The sequence below is a fragment of the Diadema antillarum genome, unplaced genomic scaffold (genome assembly GCF_040938485.1).
Source record: "Diadema antillarum isolate AM-2024a unplaced genomic scaffold, OU_Dant_1.0 scf00000199, whole genome shotgun sequence".
Taxonomy (NCBI): Eukaryota; Metazoa; Echinodermata; class Echinoidea; order Diadematoida; family Diadematidae; genus Diadema; species Diadema antillarum.
In genome coordinates, this window is record NW_027271088.1 from 950,262 (window position 1) to 962,921 (window position 12,660).

The window sequence follows — 12,660 nt, forward strand, 5'->3', positions numbered from 1 at the left end:
ACAAATCAACTTCCCTCTTTATTTCATAATATATTTCACTTAAATTCGAATATACACACATATCCAACTCGCCGTTCGACAGACTTTCACCTTGTAAACCTCAAAACTGTTTTAGCTCAGAAATCAATTAGACATTAAGGTCCCGATGTCAGGAATAACCTACATGATCAATTAAAGGAGTGTACATCACTTTTTTTCCTTTAAAGCTCATTTAAAAAAGTATTTATTATTGAAATATGTTTCCAGTTAGTAGTCTTTGATCAATGTATTTTTTTTCTTTTTTTTCTTAAGTCTCAGTCAGCCCTGATCAATGCAAAGTGTTTTTTTTCTCGATTTTTTTCCATTCCCTCCCGTTCCTTTCTTTGATAATGATACTGCATACATTGAGTAAAGCGCATACCTTACCCCAAAAATATGCATGCTACAGCCTTTATTCTCTCTTGCACTGTCACCTGCACACACGACGCACTGTCACTCGCACACACCTACACTTTTATTGTCTACTATACCATGCAGTAGTCAATGGTGCTGCATGCTGTTTTTTTTCTTGTTTTAAAGCGCCAAGTCATTACTTTTCATTTCTGTTTTTTTTTCTCTAGCAAAAATGTGTTTCGTGTATTAAGATGAAGAGTTTAATGAGTACATACATAATTGGTGTTGTATTATATTGGTATCACATATTCAGATAGGGCCTCATCCACGTCAAGCTCTGCTTATGATGACGGTCCCCTGTATTGATTTCTCTTTTGTTAATAGATACAGTATGCCTTAATATGTTATTTTGATTCATATGTCACTTCAGACTGATGTTGTTACGCAAATGATTTTTTTTTTGTATTGATTTGTATGTCATCTGTATTATTCTGTTTTCATTTGCAATTGTATTCGGAGAAAGAAAGTGCAGAAATAAACCAACCAAACAAACAAACAAACAAATTTCATTTTTCATTTGTCCAAAATCTAGGGTCAGCGTATAATTATAAATATATGTTCTATGGTTATGAAATATATTCCCGAACCAAGATTCTTTGGCGTCATTAGAATGGTAATTGAAACGCAGAGGGTGGGGGGGGGGGGGGGGGAACAGGGTGCTGTAAAATATCTACAATATAGAATATGTCAGAATATGACTATGAGGAAATATGATCAGTAGTACCAAGAATTTGATGACGAAAACTCTGGTGCTCTAGCCGAATATTGTCAAAACCAATGCTATGCCTATATTTATATAATATTGACTGGCCTCGAGGGAGATACCAGAAAATATTGCCCAAACTGAAAGAATATTGCCCGAGTCGAAGACGAGAGTGATATTCTTTCAGTGCCGGCAATATTTATCTGGTATCTCCCTCAAGGCCAGTCAATATCATAATTATTATGATTATTACCTATTCCCTAGGTAAATTAGGAAAATATGTGAATATACACTATGATATAGATCAAGCCGCATTTGGCTACCTGTAGATCATCACCAATATGTCGAATAATTGAAAAATTGTTCATCAATGTATATCATTCAACTCCAAATTCAAAGATACGTTATGTAGTTGTAACAGGCAAACTTCAAACATCTGAACGCTTTTACACTTTATTTTTGCTTCTGTTTCAATTTGGAGAGTTGTAATAATTGATGGTCACTGTGCAGTTATTGAGCACAAATGGACTAGTCATTGTTTGACGCGTATTGCTGCTGGAAGTGGTCGACCTTGTATGAGTTGATTTATCGGCGTTCTTCTGCGGTGCGTGTAACCATCTACCTACTTAAGTCCATGGTGTAACCGACACGCAGCGACGTCCTTAAAATGTTTTCTCTTCGTGGTCGATCGGAATGTTTACATATAAAGCAGAGAGGTGGGAAGAGAGATTCCACTCATTCTCTTCCCACCTCCCTGTGTAAAGTGAATGACGAAACCCGGAAGAAGCAAAATACCAACGAATATTGACTGCTGACCTTTTGACCCTGCAAAATACCAACTGCAATTGCCTCGCAAAACTACCTCGTATAGGTAATAATTATATATATATTGTCTATGGTCACTATCAAATGAAAAGTGGTGATTCTGTTTTTATCTCGTTATTATGTTTATCCTAAATTATTATGTAACTTCGTGCTCTAGTATATTATAGACCCACGTACACCATTCCTGATGGCCATGGTTTTGGTATAGACTCTGCATTCGTGTACAAATAAAACGATGCGCTACCCGCATGAACTGTGATATCAAACAACACATGATACAAAGACACCCATCTAAACTGTTATTTTAATAATCAAAATAAATGTTGCCACTGGTGTTGTCTAAAATCTACATAAAAATCACGGGTTTTTAAGTCTATAATGAAGACACTTAACAGGGAACGATCACGTACGTTATGTTACAACTTGCATTTCCAAAAATCGTAGGTATTCTCACACGGTATAAAGTTATCTTCCTGAACATACTCTTTTAATGTTTTACAATTCTTTAATCCTATACCATATATTATGTATTGTAATCTAGTGTGGGCTACAAGTGCAAAGACTAAACTCAAACTTATTTATTTATTACAAAAGAAGGCCATTCGCATCTGTACTGGTTCACAATACTTAGCCCACACCAATCCGCTTTTTTATCATTTAAAGACACTGAATACATTTGAAATAAATACATTACACTCTATGCTTTTTATGTTTGAATACTTGAACAACTTGAAGAGTTTGTTCGCAAAAACCGATAAGTCCATATTTGCCAAATGGAGATATTTCCGATTAAAGGTCGAGAAAATAAAGAGAATAATAAAATTTTTGCTTCTTCTGACCGTAACTTCAAAAATGTACTTTTATATGTAGTGACCAATATATCATTTTAACTCTTTATGTGCCATGGGGGAAATCCCCTGTGTGCCGCGTTATTCTGAGACACGAAGGTAGTCATGCTTTGAGAAAGAATTCTGTTTTTCAAATGTGTTTAACTTCTACAGATTTCTGTTAGGATGGGCATAATAGTAGGCAAAGTTAAAGAGGAATGTCAAGCTTTGTTTCGATATTAACTGTATGACGAATCTATTTTCAATTTTTCTTTTGAATGACCAGTTGCTACATTACTGTGAAGGCATGACTTTTGCACATAAAACCTTGACAGAAACTTAGAATGTACGAGCAAATCTAGTTGGGAACATCGCTTGATAGTCGATCACCACATAGAATGCAAGCCGTATATGAGAGGAACAAAAGCATGAGAAACGCTTTCATTGTGCCCAGGGATTAGCAGTAATTAGCGGTTTATCGATCGGTCTTGGCGGCTTTGTTTGTTGAGCAGAATATGCGAAGTTGGCAAGCCGTCGACTGAGTCAGACGTGCGAACGTGGCACATAAAGAGTTAAAGGAATCACGATTTCTTTGAACTGAATAATACTGTCCATTCGTATCCCTTTCATAATGCGCAAAGTTTCATTTAGTAAATCCCAAATTATTAATTGCACAGAAATCTATAAGACATAATGGACCAAACCTTTGGAACACACTCCCAGATTATGTTAAATCATGTAAAACGTTATATTCTTTTAAAGCTAGATTGAAAACTATGTTACTGTCACATTACAATCTATGAACATAGCATCTGAATAAAGATTTTGTTTTGTTTGATGACATCTTTTGTTTTCTGTAAATTAGATTTAAACTACAACAAATATACAATGTTTCTGTGTCTATTATTTACTTCATTCCCATTACCTTCATTATCACCACTATCACTTTCATCTTCATTATTATTTTTTCCCTCATCATTGCTCTGTCGTCATCGTCATCATCATCATCATCGTCATCATAATTCACTTTATTTCTATTCGTATTTATGCACTAGAATATAAAACATGATGCATTTACAGTGTAATATATTTTTTAGTATTTCCCTATTCCGCAAACAACATATGTGTATTATGTAGACAGGTCCCTGGGCTGCCACGTGTTCAAGCTTTTGCTTATAATGGCAGTCCTTCTTTCGCATGATTTCTCAGTAAATCATTGGAAATTTGGTAATACGATATATACAATTTGTATTTTGTTAATGGAATTAATTTACACATCTATTTTCCTTCTTTAAATCATGTACATTGAAATCTGCTTACTGATATTTTATGTGATATTACTGAAAAGAATCTTGATGTATGTATGAAATTGTGTTGGAAGAAAAATAAATCATACATACAAAAGTAGATTTAGAAGATGAGCATAAGGAAAAAGGAAGAAGAAGAAGAGGAATCTTTAAAGAAAATATAGGACATAATAAGAAAAGATTACCAATAGTGTAATTATTGGTAGCTGTAGCTGTTCATATTATGTTACAGCACACCTCTTACAAGAATCATAGTTATGACCGTGGTAAAAGATGACTCCACAGAAAACGAGGAGTCCTAGATCGTGCAAACGGCACATGTGAGTTCGTAGCCATCGATGTACGGGCCACAAGGAAGGCCGCTTCCGTCCAAACACCTTCCCTCTACGTGGTACAGGACGGCGCCGTTTTGATTACCACGCGTTCCCGGTACCGCTTCAGCATCGCGATCCACGCAGATGTACTCGGTTCTGCTGTCGTAAATATATCTAGTAGTCATCAAATAACCGGCGTACTCCAGTCGTCAGTCGTCGGACGGACACACGTTACGAGCTGGGATCATCAACTTGGTCGTTTGTCCCTTTGGAGCCAGACAGACAGCACAACTCGGGGTGAGATCCTCCAGTTCTGGCCAATGGCCGGGAAAATTAGGTGTTTGAAACTCGGAAGAATATACATATCCTCGTATAGGACTAAGCGAATTCTCCACCTCGTCATAGAGCGGTTCGTCTGGTAAACACAGGTAGTTAGAAGCACCCCCGGAATGTGAGAAAAATTCACCTCCAACGGACCCTGCATACAACGCATTATATCGATATACATGTATTATGTCAAATAAAGGTTTTATACCCGCGATGACATCCGATACATGCATTTTACAGTGGTTGGCTTTCTCTGAAAGCAACAAGTTAGAAAATTCATATTTCTTTCTTTTATTTTCTCGTTTTTTCATCCTATCTAAGCAAGATAGATATCAATTGAGAGGATCTGTTTCAAAGACTTCAAAAGACTCTGCCATTCCATATTCATGTTTCACGTCAAGAAGTATGTGAAGCAATAATCACTTTCAAGACTTACTGTTTCCTGTGTATACGGATTACTTGATTTGATAGAACACGCTTGAGTGAAGACAAATTTTGTGGGAGGGGGAAGGTTTTGGAAAAATCTGTGTAGAGGAGAAGGAGGAGGAGGAGGAGGAGGAGGAGGGATGGGCGCTATCATACTCGGTTTCCTTTACTTACCGGAATATACGAGTTCGGCACCCTGTGGGCAATCCGGTTTGCCCCATCTCACGTAGAGGACGCTGTTTCTTTTTGACGTCTGATTGTCACTTTGCAGTTGCCCAACACTCTGCCGTGTTGATGCATCGTCTTTTGGATTCAAAACCATCTTATCAGGTTCTTGCCCTCTATCTTGACTTTCATCCAGACCTTTAGAAAGATAACGATTAAAAAAAAAACAAAACACACACACACACAAGACGATATAATTATTGCAATTCTCGTCCTCATTACTCTGCGACACCGTATTACGACCGTATGCAAATTCTTACGAGTGTTTTGCGAATGTTTGCAACTGTATGCGAAAATACAAGTTCGCTAAGAAATTTTGAACATGTTCAACATTTCTTTGCGACAAGAAAAACTGCTTGCGGCAAGAAACTTCGTTTGCGAACTCTCTTGCAACCCTATCTTACGAACCCTCGCGAAATCCCAAATTCGCTACGCTGAAAACATTCACCTCTCAGTGAAATACACAAAGTTAGATCACCCGTGACAAAGTATTTTCTCACCGACGTACAGGTGAACTGTTACAGCTTACTGTCGGTTACTTAACATTGCGTAACAAATTAAGAACGGCGATATTTCCACGAGGGAATTTCATAGATAATAAAATTACAATGACATTATGAGATCACTGATATCGAGAGAGCAGCATTATATTTACAGCTTTCTTATAAGATTACAAAGACTTTAAAGTTCGAATTTCAGAAGGAAGAGAGTTTCAAATATTAGGTGCGATGTGTCTGATATAGATTTCAGAGCCATCACCGTTTTAGGATTTTGTAAATGAAATTTATCACATTGTCTACAGTGGGATAAACATGCATGTGGGATTTCAACTGAAATAATGAGAAAAAGAAGAAGATGTAACTCACAGTTATAAAGCGAAACATAAAGAGGGAATTCTGTAAAAAAAACCAATCAATGTCGTTTACCTTGAGTGTTTTTAGTTCTGCGAACAAGCTGCATATACGTATAGCTTTCTTTTGTAGAATTGATATACTGTTAATGTGACTTTTTGAGGTTACCCAAACAATGTTACATACGGAAGCCCATTCGTGCCACGCAGGATAAAACTTTCAGTGGAGCTAACTGGCGGCCGCCACATAATTATCGATATCAATATTATCGATATCGCTAAACGATACCGCCACATAATTATCTGGCGGCCGCCACTTAATTATCGTTTAGCAATATCGATAATTATGAGAAATATCGACCACAAGTAGCGTTACAGATCTCAATTCAGTCTACAGCTGGTCGATCGCCTTCATCACCACTCAGACGTCTTTTATATGACGAATTAGTGCTGTCCTACGGAAGGCGATCGACCAGCTGTAGACTGAATTGAGATCCGTAACGCTACTTGTGGTCGATATTTCTCATAATTATCGATATCGCTAAACGATGATTAAGTGGCGGCCGCCAGATAATTAAGTACGGAAGCCCATTCGTGCCACGCAAGATAAAACTTTCAGTGGAGCTAACTGGCGGCCGCCACATAATTATCGATATCGATTAATTCTGTCTACAGCTGGTCGATCACCTTCATCACCACTCAGACGTCTTTCATATGACGAAGTGCTACATGTAACGCTACTTGTGTAACGCTACTTTTAACGCTACTTGTGGTCGATATTTCGCATAATTATCGATATCGCTAAACGATAATTAAGTGGCGGCCGCCAGAAAATTAAGTGGCGGCCGCCAGATAATTAAGTGGCGGTCGCCAGTTAGCTCCACTGAAAGTTTTATCCTGCGTGGCACGAATGGGCTTCCGTAGTTACAATACGAGATGTACGATAATATCAACGAGTTATACAGCATTGATAACTTTTCGACATAATACTTAAGCTTATGTATATCAACATTACAAGACACTTTATCAGAGATGTATTGCACAGGAACGTTCTATTTCTCTTTTATGTTCATATGTATATAATATAGTCCAAGAAATTTGACACTTTCTTCTTGTTCCAATGATATACCCCCCCTCCAGAATATTTAAATTGTGCATTCCATTTTTACGCTTCTTGTTATGAATGTGAATGAAATTTGTCTTTATCGAGCATAAAGAAAAATATTCCGTTTTGCAGTCCGCGGTTTCTTTGTTGGTATCGTGTTACTCCAGTTGATTTTGTGGGCGTTCAGTAAACAGTAAGTACCAGAAAAAAATCTTGATTTCTTTTTTCTGTTCGTAGACATTATTCTAACAAGATACCAAAGCCTTTTTTGGAATAGCTCTGCGTATTACTTTTCATTGACGGATTTGACTTTATAAGAGAATGTACTATCTTATTAAAACAGCAAACTCGTAACACAATCTGAACAAATCCTCATATCGTCAATTAAACATTAATGATGCAAACTGGAATGACTGAAATATCCAGAAAAGGTGTGAATTAGGACACGTATGTCTGAGACTATCATAATTCACACCATGAAAATTTATCGGATGGTTTGCAACAGCAATCAAGTATCATATTCTTGCTATCAAAATCAGCGAACTAGCTGATTATTGAATCTCTCCTCTGTCAGAATTTTAAACGTAGGGAGAAAGACGAAAGAAAAATTATCTTGAGATACGCAAATAGATACACAAGGTCGTTTCAGAGGTTAGATAAACTATGTACCTCGTAAATCGGGCAAAGAGTCTCTACCATCGCGGCCATCCCTACCGGAGGCACCAGGAGGACCAGAAGGACCGGAGGGACCGGAAAGACCGGCAGGACCGGAAGGACCAGCAGGACCGGGAGGTCCTTGGGGGCCTGGAACACCAGCCGGACACAGAAAGCACTGGCCTGACATGAAAAAAAGAAGAAGAACACATTCAAAGATGGCCATTATACACAATTTTATGGTACAGGCACGAGGATTTATGAGCAGCGATAGTAACGTTGAATTAATTTGAAGTCTGGAATAGTAGGGTGTGTTCAAAAATACATTGCATTTGCTTGTAATTGTTATCAACGCTAAGAATCGAGACGCTTCAGATCATTTTTGTTTCTAAATAGGTAGTATATTTTTTTTCTACTGATGTATATAACGGCATTTATCGTCATTACATTGACATATACGGACCTGATCAGCAGATCAGGAAGTCGCACCCTCGTTTTGAATTAGAAAGGATATCAAGTCTTTAGCTCCATGCTCCAACATGTCCATTAATGCTCAAACGAAAGTTGAAATATCGAAATCTTCCATGATATCAAACTAATAATATTTTTAAGATAACATTTAGAAACGCAAGAAACTGATTTACATTTTCATATTAATGATTTGATTTATCAGTTTCCCGTTATGCAGGTATTTGTGTACCTGTGCAGTCAATTATGTATATTATCAGTTATGTATATTTTATGAATATAGTCTCCTATATCATATATATATATATATATATATATATATATATACATATATATACATGTATATATATATATATATGTATATCTATATATATATATTGTGTGTGTGTGTATGCGTATAATTGGCCATCAGAGTTAGTGACCTGCGCTTTCATAAGATGTAAAATTTGTATAAATCGATACACATGTCATACTCACATTTAACCACACATTCTCGCTGCTGCATGAACTTCAGTTGAATAAAATGCATTTTACTCATCAATTATATTGTGTACACCCTTGCTCAGGCTTTAATGCGACGCATGAACAAAGTATTGATCCCAGTTTGTGCCAGGATTACCTGATACACAAGTTCGCTCACACACATAAACACACACACACAAACACCCACGAATGATCATTGATTGTTTGTATATGTGTGCGCGTTTATACAAGAACCTCACAAGTAGTCGGAATTCATCCGTCTTGTATGTTAACGAAATTAATGGCTTCATATCACAGGCATAGAATAAGTGTGAACTGTGATTGGTAAATTAAAAGCCACCACTACTCACCAGAAAGCAATGGCCATTCGAAAGGCTCTTGGGGATTTAGGTCCTTGCTCTGCTGTGTTGCTGGTGGATTAAGAGTTGACACGGAAGAGTCCATGCCTCGACGAATTCGTCTAACATTTTCATCGTCTCGGGTATCAAGGAAACGGATGTCTTGTAGGATCGCCGTGTTTTTAGAAATCAGCTCCAGAGTTGCAAAAGACCGAGTTATCTCCTCAACTGATGCCTGCAATTTTTTTTTTTTGAAAATCGTGATATTATTTGATATGCAAGACAGAGATAGCACTGGACACAAAATGTGTTAAAAATGTGACTATAATTATTACCATTATCGTGAATCACTTTATTGCATCAGATGATTTTACTTCATTTTAAAGGCATCACAGACTATGCAGAAGAAGCATGATGTAGATGTTGGTACCAGCATCCATGTCATACATTAAAGATATTAAAAAGTTTTGGTACCTCAAAAGTTTCCCTGAATTTCCTTGTCTTGGTTTGTGTTTCACGTTAAAGTACGTTGTCTGTGAGAATTACTCGCCTCAAAGTGCTCTCATGTCTTAGTAATCATGCAATAATGGTTTCGTACCAGAGCCGTCGCCGTACGGCGTCGATAAATATTGTACGAAACCACGGACTGCGACCAGCAGCGTGCAGCCCATTGTACGCATAGCTAACTGCGACCAGCAGCCCCATACGCATAGCGTAATGGGGCTTCGCATTGTAGCATTCAGGATCATGACAGAATTAGTATCGCGGGTAAATGGCAACTTAAAATCCAAAAGTTTCTTCGATTTGAAGACTTACCAATTAAGTTGAAGTATTGAAAACAGGCTTCGAACAACGTTTGGTTCTGCCAATAGTCCCTTTCTTTTCGAATTGATGACTGAATGTGACTCGGTCGAGAGGACCTTGGGAGAGCTACTACACTGACTACTACGGCCAGCGCATGCGCACACAAACATCTTATCCGCTGATGGATTTGAAATTTGTGCGCATGTGATGTGTTCGCATGCACTGGCTGTAGTATTCAGTGTATGGTAGCTCTCCCAACCAAGGTCCTCTCGACCGAGTCACATTCAGTCATCAATTCGAACAGAAAGGGACTATAGGCAGAACCAAACGTTGCCCGAAGCCTATTTTCAATATTTCACCTTAATTGGTAAGTCTTCAAATTGAAGAATTTTTGGGATTTTAAGTTGACATTTATCCTGCGATACTAAATCTGTCATGATCCTGAATGCTACAATGCGAAGCCCGATTACGCTATGCGTATGGGGCTGCTGGTCGCAGTTAATTGCATGATTACTAAGACATGAGAGCACTTTGGGACGAGTAAGTCTCACAGTGTTAGTTATATGAAAGGTACTTTAACCTGAAACACAAACTAAGACAAGGAAATTCAAGGAAACTTTTGAGGTACCAAAACTTTTTGTTATCTTTAAATATCATTTTCCCGTCTTCAGGAAAGTGGCTGAAACTTAGAAGAATGCTGAGCAGCAGTAGGTTCTTACACATTGGTGAAATGAACAAAGTAAGTAAAAAAAAAGTGACGCGGTAGAAACAAGATGAAACTCACGTTATTTTCATGAGCTACCTTACCTGGCAGTATGTCTGAAGTTCACGGATTTGATCTCGGAGTGCGAAGATTTGATCCAGGTCAGAAGCTGTCAGACTCTCATCTCCTATACAACACGAAACATAATATTCCTAACATTCCTTACTTTCCTTATCTTTACATCTGCTCCGCAAGGGCAGTCTTATGTATCGGTCAATGGTCACTGACTTGTCCCAACACGCTGGATAATAACTATTGATGCCTATACAATATGTATTAGTTGTATTCTTCCATTCTATACAAAGGAAAGTAAAACTGTCTCTCTCTTTGTAATATATCTATAAATATAGTTATATATGAATAAAATGACATCAAAACAATAACATAAAAAGAGAGACTTTTATCATGCTAAGAAATCTGTACACTCTACTTTTAAAGTAAGATCACGCTCGTATTACCCAACAATAATTTTTACGACGTCCACATACAATATCCGACGGTACGCTGACATTTCATTATTCACTATTGTCCTTTCTTTCTTGTTATTTCTCTTTGATTTTTTTTTCTTACTAAGCTAGTCGTTCCCTATGAGATATAACAGAACATGGCTACCAAAGAAAAATATGAGGAACACAAATCATTTTTGATCCTGAGTTCATAGAACCAAATGCCTTACCTTCCACTTCGGATATGTCTGTGGGTAGTCCATGGGTCTGTGATATTACCACAGTCAAGCAGATGATCATAAAAACATGCGATAATCCAGACACAGATGACATCTTAACTTTGCAATTTCTTCACTCACACGTTATTGTTATTTGTAAGTCGGCCCAGTATCATTTAAAGGGGATAAAATATTTGTCTCAAGAAGTTCCTAGCTCTGGTTCTTCTGCTGAGTGACAGTTTGCTGTTGTGTGCTGTACCGTTTCTGTCTACTCTTTTATATAGTGACGTCACAATCAATATCCACATTTGCATAGATTGGCTATTTGGCCAATAATTTGTCGAACTGTTGCGTAGTTCGAAGATAAAGGTATTGATTATACAAGAGGAGGTACTTTTCATATTAAGAAAATCGGGATGGCGGGGATTCTAAAACAGAAACGCATTTAATGCTGTGACTCAAAGTTACGACCTTCCTGTGAGGACTTCCAGTCCACAGAATTCCATGGGTAGGCCAAATAAATGGTGACTTGAGTCGTTTCTTTCCTTCTGAAGTTATCATCCAAGAGTTGCGAGTTAACACATTGTCAAGGATTAGTGTCATATTGTCCAGGATATAAAGTATCAGGAATATTGTTACTCACCGGTAATTTGTCACCGCAAACGTGCATTGTTTCCTCTCGCCTGTGAGAACCGCCATTCAACAATATCATCTTTAACCTGACCGCCACGCGGACTATAGTATTTCCAGACACCTAATGACCTCAAGAGGAAAAGTAGCCCTCCACGGCCGTCATACCTTCCCCATTTCTGAACCAGTGGCAATCTGGCAACTTTCCCCTGAGACAACATGAAACATGATTGCAATCGTTTTGTTTTATCTGTACCCCTCCCCCTGTCCCATGTAAGCTCATTTTATTCAATTGTCCATTGGGAATTCGCTTCAAAATGTATGCTTTGTCTGCCAACATTTCCATTTAATATTCATTATTTTCCATGAGGACATCAATCTTAGTTCCATTTGCGCGATGAACAAAAGCATTAAAAAAATAATCCCCAGACATCAGCTCGCGAACACTATACATGTTGAAGATTTGCATTTGTCTTCTTTTGGTGCGTCCTTATGTTTGCTATCACAATGTCATA

At 37.7% G+C, this 12,660-nt stretch overlaps 1 pseudogene; it reads right to left on the reverse strand.

The window, feature by feature from the left end:
* Window positions 1-4,337: 4,337 nt before the first annotated feature.
* On the reverse strand, window positions 4,338-9,390 carry LOC139723749 (uncharacterized; annotated as a pseudogene).
* Window positions 9,391-12,660: the final 3,270 nt, after the last annotated feature.